At 45.0% G+C, this 13,964-nt stretch overlaps 1 pseudogene across 1 annotated transcript in view; it reads right to left on the minus strand.

Annotated features, from left to right (window-relative positions):
• LOC311149463 (membrane-associated guanylate kinase, WW and PDZ domain-containing protein 3-like) overlaps positions 1–13,964 on the minus strand; it is a 79,596-nt pseudogene that overhangs the window by 28,418 nt on the left and 37,214 nt on the right. Inside the window, exons 7-11 of the transcript in view lie at positions 13,406–13,573; positions 9,305–9,889; positions 8,186–8,678; positions 7,411–7,474; positions 3,468–3,935 (exon numbers count right to left, since the gene is read on the minus strand). The product of the transcript in view is annotated as a membrane-associated guanylate kinase, WW and PDZ domain-containing protein 3-like (transcript). The remainder of the gene's footprint in view (positions 1–3,467; positions 3,936–7,410; positions 7,475–8,185; positions 8,679–9,304; positions 9,890–13,405; positions 13,574–13,964) is intronic.

Here is a 13,964-nt window from a genome sequence, read left to right on the forward strand (position 1 = left end):
TGGTCATACTTGGACGACATAGACCCTCGTGACAGAAAAACCCACCATAAGAGGACCAAGCAGCGTGTCAAGCGGCAACAGGACCCAGCTCCAAAGGATTCTTGGACATGGGAGGAGATACTGGCTGGAAAGGGTCCTTGGGCACAACCGGGAGACTATCGCCGCCCTCGTGAAGAGCTGGAGGCAGCTAAAGCCGAGAGGAGGTGGTATGAGGAGGCAGCACGGAGTCGAGGCTGGAAGCCCGTGGGTACTACCCAAAAATTTCTTGGGGGGGGGCTTAAAGGGAGTGTGGCGAAGTCAGGTAGGAGACCTGCGCCTACTCCCTGGACTTACCGTGGAGAGCGAGAGTACGGGCAGACACCGTGTTACGCAGTAGAGCGCATGGTGTCTCCTGTACGCAGGCATAGCCCGGTTCGGTACATTCCAGCTCCACGTATCGGCCGGGTTAGAGTGAGCGTTGAGCCAGACGTCATGAAGCCGGCCCAACGCATCCGGCTACCAGTGCGTCTTCTCGGGCCGGCGTACATGGCACCAGCCTTACGCATGGTGTTCCTGGTTCGCCCACATAGGCCGGTGCGGGTTATTCCACCTCCCCGTACTGGTCGGGCGACGGGGAGCATCAACCCGGGTAAGGTTGGGCAGGCTCAGTGCTCAAGGGGGCCAGTAAGCCTGCACGGTCCGGTATTTCCGGCGCCACCTCTCCGCTCCAGCCCGGTACCTCCAGTTCCGGCACCACGCACCAAGCCTCCTGTGTGTTCCCCGAGTCCTGTGCGTCCTGTTGCTGCTCTCCGCACTAGGCCTTATGTGCGTCCCCAGGGTCCAGCATGCCCTGTTCCGGCTCTCCGCACTAGGCCTTATGTGCGTCCCCAGGGTCCAGCATGCCCTGTTGCTTCTCCCCGCACTAGCCCTGAGAGGCGTGTCCTCAGCCCGGTACCTCCAGTTCCGGCACCACGCACCAGGCCTACGGTGCGCCTCAGACGGCCAGAGTCTGCCGTCTGCCCAACGGGGCCTGAACTGCCCGTCTGCCCAAAGGCGCTTAAGCCGCCCGTCTGCCATGAGCCTTCAGAGCCGTCCGCCAGACCGGAGCCGCTAGAGCCTTCTGCCAGACAGGATCAGCCAGAGCCTTCCGCCAGACCGGATCAGCCAGAGCCTTCCGCCAGACAGGATCAGCCAGAGCCTTCCGCCAGCCATGAGCAGCCAGATCCGTCAGCCGGCCATGAGCAGCCAGATCCGTCAGCCAGCCATGAGCAGCCAGATCCTTCAGCCAGCCATGAGCAGCCAGATCCGTCGGCCAGCCATGAGCAGCCAGATCCGTCGGCCAGCCATGAGCAGCCAGATCCGTCAGCCAGCCATGAGCAGCCAGATCCGTCAGCCAGCCATGAGCAGCCAGATCCTTCAGCCAGCCATGAGCCGTCCAGCCAGGATCCGCCAGAGCCGTCCAGCCAGGATCCGCCAGAGCCAGCCAGCCAGGATCCGCCATTGAGTCCGGCGCTGTCCCTTAGCCCGGTGCTGCCCCTTATCCTGGTACTGCCCCTTAGTCCGGTGCTGCCCCTTTGTCCGGTGCTGCCCGTTAGTCCGGTGCCGCCCCTTAATCCAGTGGGGTTTAGTTGGGGGGTGGTCATGTGGAGGAGGCTACGGAAGCGGATAGTGACTAAGGTGGGGTGGGGACCACGACCAGGGCCAGAACCGCCACCATGGACAGACGCCCACCCAGACCCTCCCCTAGACTGTATGCTGGTGCGCCCGGAGTGCGCACCTTTAGGGGGGGGTACTGTGACACTCTGGCTCCGGGACTTTTGTATTTGAGCCAGGGTGTATTTTGTTTTGTTGGGTATTTGGGTGATTTTCTATGTTTGCAGTTCTGTGGGGTTAATTTCTAGGTTTGGTCAATGACTCCCAATCGGAGGTAACGAGTGTCAGCTGTCGGCTCGTTATCTCTGATTGGGAGCCATATTTAGCTGTATGTTTTCCTGTGGGAGTTGTGGGTTTTTGTTCCTTTTGGTCAGTGTACCGTGGACTTCATTGAGTCGTCTTTTGTTTGTAGTCCGATAACGTTTATTTAATAAAGTCATGTTTCTTGGACACGCTGCGCCTTGGTCATACTTGGACGACATAGACCCTCGTGACATGCTCTGCCTTCTTAACAACACTATCAACAAGGCAGGTCTTACAGGTCCTAGTTTTGTCGCACCTGGACTTCTGTTCAGTAGTGTGGTCAGGTGCCACAAAGAGGGACTTGGGAAAATTGCAGTTGGCTCAGAACAGGGCAGCATGGCTGGCCCTTAAAAGTACACGGAGAGCTAACATTGATGACATGCATGTCAGTCTCTCCTGGCTCAGAGTGGAAGAGAGATTGACTTCATCACTGCTTGTATTTGTGAGAGGTGTTGACAAGCTGAATGTACTGAGCTGTCTGTTTAAACTACTATCACACAACTCGGAAACCCATGCATACCCCACAAGACATGCCACCAGAGGTCTCTTCACAGTCCCCAAGTCCAGAACAGACTATGGGTGGTGCACAGTACTACATAGAGCCATGACTACATGGAACTCTATTCCACATCAGGTAACTGATGCAAGCAGTAGAATCAGATTTTAAAAAATAGGTACAAATACACCTTATGGAACAACGGGGACTGTGAAGACACACACACAAGGGTATAGACACATGCATACGCACACATTGTAATATTGTTGTATGGTGGTATTAAACATTTTGTATTGTAGATATGTAGTGGTGTAATAATGTCATATGATGTACTGTTTTATCTTTTGTTTTATATGTAATGTAAATGCTTTAATATGTTTGGACCCCAGGAAGAGTAGCTGCTGCCTTGGCAGGAACTAATAGGGATCCATAATAAACCCCATGAAGAGTAGCTGCTGCCTTGGCAGGAACTAATGGGGATCCATAATAAACCCCAGGAAGAGTAGCTGCTGCCTTGGCAGGAACTAATGGGGATCCATAATAAACCCCAGGAAGAGTAGCTGCTGCCTTGGCAGGAACTAATGGGGATCCATAATAAACCCCATGAAGATTAGCTGCTGCCTTGGCAGGAACTAATGGGGATCCATAATAAATACAAAATACAAATACAGTTACATTGTGCAGAAAAAGTTATAGTTACCAGTTCACTTCAGTACAAGCTAACAGTATTACACTAAAGGGCAATGAGTACAATGCATTTTGTGCTTCTAGTTGTACTTGTTTGAAACCCTCTATATTAAACCACAGAGGTAGAAGAAGGGAAACAGTCCCAGAAAGAACTCAAGAGGGACCACATCTGATGGGGGGAACAGAAATGAACACAAAACCGGTTGATCTTTTTGATCTCAAAGTGCCTCAGATAAGGACTGCTGATCCAGGATCAGTTTAGCCTTTTAGATCACAATGAATAAGATTAAAATGGACAGAGGGGATCTGTCCTAGATCAGCACTAGGTTATAGACAGTAAACGACTCACCCCCATTGGCCAGGTCCTGTGAGGCGATGACGAAGCCAAACCCCTCCCCCGGCCGTCTCTGTAGCTCCACCTCCTGACCCATGACTCCCACCCGGGCCCTTCCCCCTCTCCCGTTCACCTGGCCCTTGGCCATGGCCCCCAGCCCCACTCCCCCTACTGCCCCACCTCCAGGGGGGCTGACTGGGGGCCCGGGGCCACCACCCTCCTCCATCCCCAGCCAGTCCCTGGGCTCCAAGGTGATGGTTACAGGGACTGAGTCCAGGAAGGAGGTACTCTGAACCATGGAGGGGAGGTCGGTGGAGGGTGAGGCTGGGGCGAGGCCACTGTGGCTGGGGGGCACCAAGGCATCTGAGGTGGAGGTGGAAGGCAAGTCGGAGGGGGAAGGGAGGCCGTGGGAGGAGGAGTGGGGGCCCAGCGGAGAGGGGAAGGGTTTGTAGAGGTTAGGGGAGACAGGAGAACAGAAGGACCCTTGGAGAGAGAGAGACAGAGACAGAGACAGAGACAGAGACAGAGACAGAGATGAGGGGAGGGGAGGGGAGGGGAGAAGAGAGCTTAGCCAAAACCATTTCCAACAGCATACATTATAGATTCAGAAAGCTTTATTGTCCCAACGTTAGGCAATAGGCATTATGCCTTGTGTTGTTTTTATTTGTGTGTTACGTACAAACTTTCCACCGTTCAAATATTTTGTGAAGGGAAAGTGATCATAACAACAGCTGATCATTAGTAAGAGAGATGTTCAGCTCATCTATTCACCCCATGAGAAAGTCATGAATGAACTAAAACCCTGAGCTGAATCCATCCTGTACTTTGTACACAGTAACCTGGTCTGAAAGCTGAAGTGGTTTCAGCTTCGATGGGAAGATCCTAAACATTACCCCTCAGTACTGAAGTTACATGTTGCATTACGACTATTTAAACCTAAAGTACTGAAGTTACATGTTGCATTACGACTATTTAAACCTAAAGTACTGAAGTTACATGTTGCATTACGACTATTTAAACCTAAAGTACTGAAGTTACATGTTGCATTATGACTATTTAAACCTAAAGTACTGAAGTTACATGTTGCATTACGACTATTTAAACCTAAAGTACTGAAGTTACAGGTTGCATTATGACTATTTAAACCTAAAAGACTGAAGTTACATGTTGCATTAAGACTATTTAAACCTAAAGTACTGAAGTTACATGTTGCATTAAGACTATTTAAACCTAAAGTACTGAAGTTACATGTTGCATTAAGACTATTTAAACCTAAAGTCCTGAAGTTACATGTTGCATTAAGACTATTTAAACCTAAAGTACTGAAGTTACATGTTGCATTACGACTATTTAAACCTAAAGTACTGAAGTTACATGTTGCATTAAGACTATTTAAACCTAAAGTAATGAAGTTACATGTTGCATTAAGACTATTTAAACCTAAAGTCCTGAAGTTACAGGTTGCATTATGACTATTTAAACCTAAAGTACTGAAGTTACATGTTGCATTACGACTATTTAAACCTAAAGTAATGAAGTTACATGTTGCATTACGACTATTTAAACCTAAAGTACTGAAGTTACATGTTGCATTAAGACTATTTAAACCTAAAGTACTGAAGTTACATGTTGCATTAAGACTATTTAAACCTAAAGTACTGAAGTTACATGTTGCATTAAGACTATTTAAACCTAAAGTAATGAAGTTACATGTTGCATTAAGACTATTTAAACCTAAAGTACTGAAGTTACATGTTGCATTAAGACTATTTAAACCTAAAGTACTGAAGTTACATGTTGCATTAAGACTATTTAAACCTAAAGTACTGAAGTTACATGTTGCATTAAGACTATTTAAACCTAAAGTACTGAAGTTACATGTTGCATTAAGACTATTTAAACCTAAAGTACTGAAGTTACATGTTGCATTAAGACTATTTAAACCTAAAGTACTGAAGTTACATGTTGCATTAAGACTATTTAAACCTAAAGTACTGAAGTTACATGTTGCATTACGACTATTTAAACCTAAAGTAATGAAGTTACATGTTGCATTAAGACTATTTAAACCTAAAGTACTGAAGTTACATGTTGCATTAAGACTATTTAAACCTAAAGTACTGAAGTTACATGTTGCATTAAGACTATTTAAACCTAAAGTCTTGAAGTTACAGGTTGCATTATGACTATTTAAACCTAAAGTACTGAAGTTACATGTTGCATTAAGACTATTTAAACCTAAAGTACTGAAGTTACATGTTGCATTAAGACTATTTAAACCTAAAGTACTGAAGTTACATGTTGCATTACGACTATTTAAACCTAAAGTAATGAAGTAACATGTTGCATTACGACTATTTAAACCTAAAGTAATGAAGTTACATGTTGCATTAAGACTATTTAAACCTAAAGTACTGAAGTTACATGTTGCATTAAGACTATTTAAACCTAAAGTACTGAAGTTACATGTTGCATTACGACTATTTAAACCTAAAGTAATGAAGTTACATGTTGCATTAAGACTATTTAAACCTAAAGTAATGAAGTTACATGTTGCATTAAGACTATTTAAACCTAAAGTACTGGAGTTACATGTTGCATTAAGACTATTTAAACCTAAAGTCCTGAAGCTACAGGTTGCATTACGACTATTTAAACCTAAAGTACTGAAGTTACATGTTGCATTAAGACTATTTAAACCTAAAGTACTGAAGTTACATGTTGCATTAAGACTATTTAAACCTAAAGTACTGAAGTTACATGTTGCATTACGACTATTTAAACCTAAAGTAATGAAGTAACATGTTGCATTACGACTATTTAAACCTAAAGTAATGAAGTTACATGTTGCATTAAGACTATTTAAACCTAAAGTACTGAAGTTACATGTTGCATTAAGACTATTTAAACCTAAAAGACTGAAGTTACCTGTTGCATTAAGACTATTTAAACCTAAAGTACTGAAGTTACATGTTGCATTAAGACTATTTAAACCTAATGTACTGAAGTTACATGTTGCATTAAGACTATTTAAACCTAAAGTACTGAAGTTACATGTTGCATTAAGACTATTTAAACCTAAAGTACTGAAGTTACATGTTGCATTAAGACTATTTAAACCTAAAGTACTGAAGTTACATGTTGCATTAAGACCATTTAAACCTAAAGTACTGAAGTAACATGTTGCATTAAGACTATTTAAACCTAAAGTACTGAAGTTACATGTTGCATTAAGACTATTTAAACCTAAAGTACTGAAGTTACATGTTGCATTAAGACTATTTAAACCTAAAGTACTGAAGTTACATGTTGCATTAAGACTATTTAAACCTAAAGTACTGAAGTAACATGTTGCATTAAGACTATTTAAACCTAAAGTACTGAAGTTACATGTTGCATTAAGACCATTTAAACCTAAAGTACTGAAGTAACATGTTGCATTAAGACTATTTAAACCTAAAGTACTGAAGTTACATGTTGCATTAAGACTATTTAAACTTAAAGTACTGAAGTTACATGTTGCATTAAGACTATTTAAACCTAAAGTACTGAAGTTACATGTTGCATTAAGACTATTTAAACCTAAAGTACTGAAGTAACATGTTGCATTAAGACTATTTAAACCTAAAGTACTGAAGTTACATGTTGCATTAAGACTATTTAAACCTAAAGTACTGAAGTTACATGTTGCATTAAGACTATTTAAACCTAAAGTACTGAAGTTACATGTACTGCTATCAACAGCAGTAGTATTACTAGTATTTATATACAGTAGGTCTATATAGTGTATTTGTGGTAGTAGTAGTATTATTAGTATTACTAGTATTTATATACAGTAGGTTAATACAGTGTATTTGTGGTAGTAGTAGTATTATTAGTATTACTAGTATTTATATACAGTAGGTAAATACAGTGTATTTGTGGTAGTAGTATTATTTATCCAGGTTAATGGTCTTACCTGCTCTGTAAACCAACAGCACTACTTCTCCCTGCTTGACGTGCTCCTGAAGGACCCTCTGCACCTTCAATGTTCAGCAGAGTTCAATGTTAAAACAGGTCAACATTATTATATAGGTCAACATTATTATATAGGTCAGCATTATTATATAGGTCAACATTATTATATAGGTCAGCATTATTATACAGGTCAACATTATTATACAGGTCAGCATTATTATACAGGTCAACATTATTATATAGGTCAGCATTATTATACAGGTCAACATTATTATTTAGGTCAACATTATTATATAGGTCAGCATTATTATATAGGTCAGCATTATTATACAGGTCAACATTATTATATAGGTCAGCATTATTATACAGGTCAACATTATTATATAGGTCAACATTATTATATAGGTCAACATTATTATACAGGTCAACATTATTATATAGGTCAACATTATTATATAGGTCAGCATTATTATATAGGTCAGCATTATTATACAGGTCAACATTATTATATAGGTCAACATCCCCTTCTTCACACGAAGGTGTTCTGACATCCAGTAAACCTTAAAGCGCTTCTGTCTTTCTGACATCCAGTAAACCTTAAAGCGCTTCTGTCTTTCTGTGTCATTCCAAATGCCAATAACATTACTCAACGTTGTCAGAATATTCTTACGCCAGAGATTGATGATGACTACTGAGGGTTCCTGAAATAAATGACAGTCAACCTCATAACCAAACCGAACGCCGGTCTGTTACTGTAGTGGTGTCTCCAGTCCTACCTGAGAGAAGCTGAGGCTCTGCACGTCGGCTCCGTTGATCTTGACTATAGCATCCCCTGGCTGCAGGGAGGAGCACTGTCTTCTGTCCCAGACCCTCTTCACCAGGGCCAGCTGCCCCCCCTGCCCCCCCGCCGTCACACTGAACCCCAAACCACCCCCCTCACTCCTCCCCAGGGGCACAGGGAGCAGCTCGCTCCCTCCAGGTATACCCTCGCTGGCCGGGCTGTGGCCCTCACGGGGGTGGGCGTTGGCGGGGCAGCCGCTGAAGCCGCAAGGGGGGACCTCCGTAGGCGGGCTGACCATGAGGGAGGTCTGGGGCATGGGGGGCCGCTGGCAGGGGTCTCCAGGGGTGGTGGCGGTGCCCACCTCCGGCTGGGACAGGGGCAGCTTGGAGAGGGAGATGGGCAGGGTGGAGGTGGAGAGGTCCCTCTGGTGCTGGACCATGGAGGAGGGGGTGGGGAGGGAGTTACCGTTGTAGCGCATCAGAGACCATCTGAGAGGGAAGAGGAAGAAGAAGAGGAGGAAGAAGAGGAGGAAGAAGAGGAGGAAGAAGAGGAGGAAGAAGGGGAGGAAGAGGAGGAAGAAGCGGAAGAAGAGGAAGAAGAGGAGGAAGAGGAGGAAGAAGGGGAAGAAGAGGAGGAAGAGGAGGAAGAAGGGGAGGAAGAGGAGGAAGAAGGGGAAGAAGAGGAGGAAGAAGGGGAAGAAGAGGAGGAAGAGGAGGAAGAAGAGGAGGAAGGGGAGGAAGAGGAGGAAGAAGTGGAGGAAGAGGAGGAAGAAGAGGAGGAAGAGGAGGAAGAAGAGGAGGGAGAGGAGGAAGAAGGGGAGGAAGAGGAGGAGTGGGAAGAGAGGTGTGGCATTAGATGATATTCTGTACACGTCTGATACACACAGAGGAAACTAAGAACTGTGACCTGCACATCTGATCTGATTGGCTGTTGCACTTCATGTTAGCTTTGTGTTCGAACCACAGGCAGCACTTTTCCCTCATATCATCGGCTGTGAACTCAGTCCATCCTGGCCATTGGTTAGTTAGGGTTAGTTAGTTAGGGTTAGGGTTAGTTAGATATTTAGTTAGGGTTAGTTAGGGTTAGGTAGATAGATAGGGTTAAGGTTAGTTACCTTTGTGTCCATCCACCCAAGGCGTCTGAGTCACTCTGGCTGGCGGACGTGGAGGTTCGTTCAGGAGGGGGAGGAGGGGGGATGCCCCTACTGTGAGAGGAAGAGGGGGCACAGGCTGAGCTGGCAGAAGAGCCCGGTGTGCCGTTAGACAGCGGGTAGGAGGGGGGCGCCAAGACCAGCCCTGCCGCGTTCCCGTTAGCGTCCAGCCCTGATCCCGAGTTTCCCGCCACTCTGTGATAGTTGCCGCTGTGATGGGACAGGGTCCGGTTCAGGTTAGCTAAGCCAGCGGGGTGGTGGGGGGGCTCGGCAGGGCTGGGACAGGGAGGGACTGGGGCTGGGCGGTGGCTGTGGAAGGCGGCGTGGCTGCAGAGCTGAGGGGTTCCAGAGGGGAGGAGGAGGAGGAGGAGGAGGAGGAGGTCAGGGGTTGTTGTTTGGGGCAGCCGTCGGGGTTGTAAAGCATGGGGTAGCCTCTCCGTAACACAACGTCCACACTGTGACCCACAGGGACAGACTGCAACATCTCTACCACCTCTTTATGAGACAGACCCAGGACACAGCTGTCATTGATGTAGACCAGGATATCAGCTGGAGAACAGAGAGAGAGAGAGAGAGAGAGAGAGAGGAGAGAGAGAGAGAGAGAGAGCGAGAGAGAGAGAGAGAGAGAGAGAGAGAGAGAGAGAGAGAGAGAGAGAGAGAGAGAGAGAGAGAGAGAGAGAGAGAGAGAGAGAGAGAGGGGGCGAGAGAGAGAGAGAGAGAGAGAGAGAGGAGAGAGAGAGAGAGAGAGAGAGAGGGGGGGGGGAGAGAGAGAGAGAGAGAGAGAGAGAGAGAGAGAGAGAGAGAGAGAGAGAGAGAGAGAGAGAGAGAGAGAGAGAGAGAGATAGAGATAGAGATAGAGATAGAGCGAGAGATGGAGAGAGAGAGAGAGAGAGAGAGAGAGATGGAGAGGGGCGACAAACAGGTTACACTATAGATAATGAGTTATATCATCGACTACAATAGATAATGTGTTATATCATCGACTACAATAGATAATGTGTTATATCATCCACTACAATAGATAATGTGTTATATCATCCACTACAATAGATAATGTGTTATATCATCCACTACAATAGATAATGTGTTATATCATCCACTACAATAGATAATGTGTTATATCATCCACTACAATAGATCATTTCAGTATGTACTGTCCCTTCAGTATACTGTATCATTGAGTGAATATAGGAGGACTGTAGTGAATATACAGTGAGGGAAAAAAGTATTTGATCCCCTGCTGATTTTGTACGTTTGCCCACTGACAAAGAACTGATCAGTCTATAATTTTAATGGTAGGTTTATTTGAACAGTGAGAGACAGAATAACAACAACAAAATCCAGAAAAACGCATGTCAAAAATGTTATAAATTGATTTGCATTTTAATGAGGGAAATAAGTTTTTGACCCCTCAGCAAAACATGACTTAGTACTTGGTGGCAAAACCCTTGTTGGCAATCACAGAGGTCAGACGTTTCTTGTAGTTGGCCACCAGGTTTGCACACATCTCAGGAGGGATTATGTTCCACTCCTCTTTGCAGATCTTCTCCAAGTCATTAAGGTTTCGAGGCTGACGTTTGGCAACTCGAACCTTCAGCTCCCTCCACAGATTTTCTATGGGATTAAGGTCTGGAGACTGGCTAGGCCACTCCAGGACCTTAATGTGCTTCTTCTTGAGCCACTCCTTTGTGTTTTGGGTCACTGTCATGCTGGAATATCCATCCACGACCCATTTTTAATGCCCTGGCTGAGGGAAGGAGGTTCTCACCCAAGATTTGACGGTACATGGCCCCGTCCATCGTCCCTTTGATGCGGTGAAGTTGTCCTGTCCCTTAGCAGAAAAAACACCCCCAAAGCATAATGTTTCCACCTCCATGTTTGACGGTGGAGATGGTGTTCTTGGGGTCATAGGCAGCATTCCTCCTCCTCCAAACACAGCGAGTTGAGTTGATGCCAAAGAGCTCCATTTTGGTCTCATCTGACCACAACACTTTCACCCAGTTCTCCTCTGAATCATTCCGATGTTCATTGGCAAACTTCAGACGGGCCTGTATATGTGCTTTCTTGAGCAGGGGGACCTTGCGGGCGCTGCAGGATTTCAGTCCTTCACGGCGTAGTGTGTTACCAATAGTTTTCTTGGTGACTATGGTCCCAACTGCCGTGAGATCATTGACAAGATCCTCCCGTGTAGTTCTGGGCTGATTCCTCACCGTTCTCATGATCATTGAAACTCCATGAGGTGAGATCTTGCATGGAGCCCCAGGCCGAGGGAGATTGACAGTTATTTTGTGTTTCTTCCATTTGCTAATAATCGCACCAACTGTTGTCACCTCTCACCAAGCTGCTTGGCGATGGTCTTGTAGCCCATTCCATGCCTTGTGTAGGTCTACAATCTTGTCCCTGACATCCTTGAGAGCTCTTTGGTCTTGGCCACGGTGGAGAGTTTGGAATCTGATTGATTGATTGCTTCTGTGGACAGGTGTCTTTTATACAGGTAACAAGATGAGATTAGGAGCACTCCCTTTAAGAGTGTGCTCCTAATCTCAGCTCGTTACCTGTATAAATGACCACCTGGGAGCCAGAAATCTTTCTGATTGAGAGGGGGTCAAATAATTATTTCCCTCATTAAAATGCCAAATCAATTTATAACATTTTTGACATGCGTTTTTCTGGATTTTTATGTTGTTATTCTGTCTCTCACTGTTCAAATAAACCTACCATTAAAATTATAGACTGATCATTTATTTGTCAGTGGGCAAACGTACAAAATCAGCAGGGGGATCAAATACTTTTTTCCCTCACTGTATGCACGCACCACTTTTCCGTATTTATTTTGTCAAATTTTTTGAAACAAGTTATTTTTTCATTTCACTTCACCAACTTTGACTATTTTGTGTATATCCATTACATGAAATCCAAATAAAAATCCATTTAAATTACAGGTTGTAATGCAACAAAATAGGAAAAAACACCAAGGGGGATGAATACTTTTGCAAGGCACTGTATGTCTAGCTTGAGGTTATGGCACTTGTGTTGAGTGTACCTGTGTTAATCCTATGTGTTAAGCTGTATCTACCTGTGTTGAGTACTTGTGAAAAGGTCAGTGATACCTGTGACGTGATGTTGTTTTAGGTGATCATACCGTGTTGAGTGTGCCTGGGTTAATCGTACCTGTGTTGAGTGTACCTGTGTTAATCATACCTGTGTTATGTATACCTGTGTTAATCCTTCCTGTGTTGAGCGTACCTGTGTTAGTCCTACCTGTGTTAGTTCTACCTGTGTTAATCCTACCTGTGCTAATCCTACCTGTGTTAAGCCTACCTGTGTAGAGTGTACTTTTAAAATGTACCTTTATTTAACTAGGCAAGTCAGTTAAGAACAAATTCTTATTTACAATGACGGCCTACACCGGCCAAACCCGGACGACGCTGGGCCAATTGTTGCGCCGCCCTATGGGACTCCCAATCACGGCCGGTTGTGATACAGCCTGGAATCTAACCAGGGGGTCTGTAGTGACGCCTCAAGCACTGAGATGCAGTGCCTTAGACCGCTGCACCACTCGGGATTACCTGTGTTAATCCTACCTGTGTTGAGTGTACCTGAGTTAGTCCTACCTGTGTTAGTTCTACCTGTGTTAATCCTACCTGTGCTAATCCTACCTGAGTTAGTCCTACCTGAGTTAGTTCTACCTGTGTTAGTCCTACCTGTGTTAGTCCTACCTGTTTTAACCCTACACGTGTTGAGTGTACCTGTGTTAATCATACATGTGTTGAGTGTACCTGAGTTAGTCCTACCTGTGTTAATCCTACCTGTGCTAATCCTACCTGAGTTAGTCCTACCTGAGTTAGTTCTACCTGTGTTAGTCCTACCTGTGTTAGTCCTACCTGTTTTAACCCTACACGTGTTGAGTGTACCTGTGTTAATCATACATGTGTTGAGTGTACCTGAGTTAGTCCTACCTGTGTTAATCCTACCTGTGTTAAATCCTACCTGAGTTAGTCCTACCTGAGTTAGTCCTACCTGAGTTAGTTCTACCTGTGTTAGTCCTACCTGTGTTGATCCTACCTGTGTTGAGAGCAGGTGATCCTCCTGGTGTAACGCTGTAGACCTGGAGGAACTCTCTCTGTCTGCTGCCTCCCACTATGTTGAAGCCGAACCCTCGCGGCCCTTTAGACAGACGGGTGTGGATGGAGTAACCCTTCAGCTCTGCCGGCTGGTCCGTGAACGCAGGCACTGGCAGGGGACAGGGACAACAGATCATTCATTTTCTGTTATAATGAACCTACCTCCGTCTAGTATTTATTTAACCTTTATTTACCCAGGTTAGTCTTATTAAAGTAAAATCAGTCCTGGTTTTCTTCGAGACGTCTCGAGATTGCACTGGCCAGGCCACATCTATGGATATCTCTGATTGTCTGTTATGTGAATAGACATGGACAGTCTGACAGAGCTACAGTACGACGTCTGGTTCTCTGGCGCCATCTGCAGTTCAATGATACAGCATGTAGTACCACGACTAACAGACACATCTTTTTGTAATTCATGACATATTTACACGCGACAGAATATTTGACACATTTTCCTTTCTGTAAATGTTTATTTGCATCTGATATTAAAGTGATCT

This window comes from Coregonus lavaretus, assembly GCF_964263955.1.
Source record: "Coregonus lavaretus genome assembly, chromosome: 22".
Taxonomy (NCBI): domain Eukaryota; kingdom Metazoa; phylum Chordata; class Actinopteri; order Salmoniformes; family Salmonidae; genus Coregonus; species Coregonus lavaretus.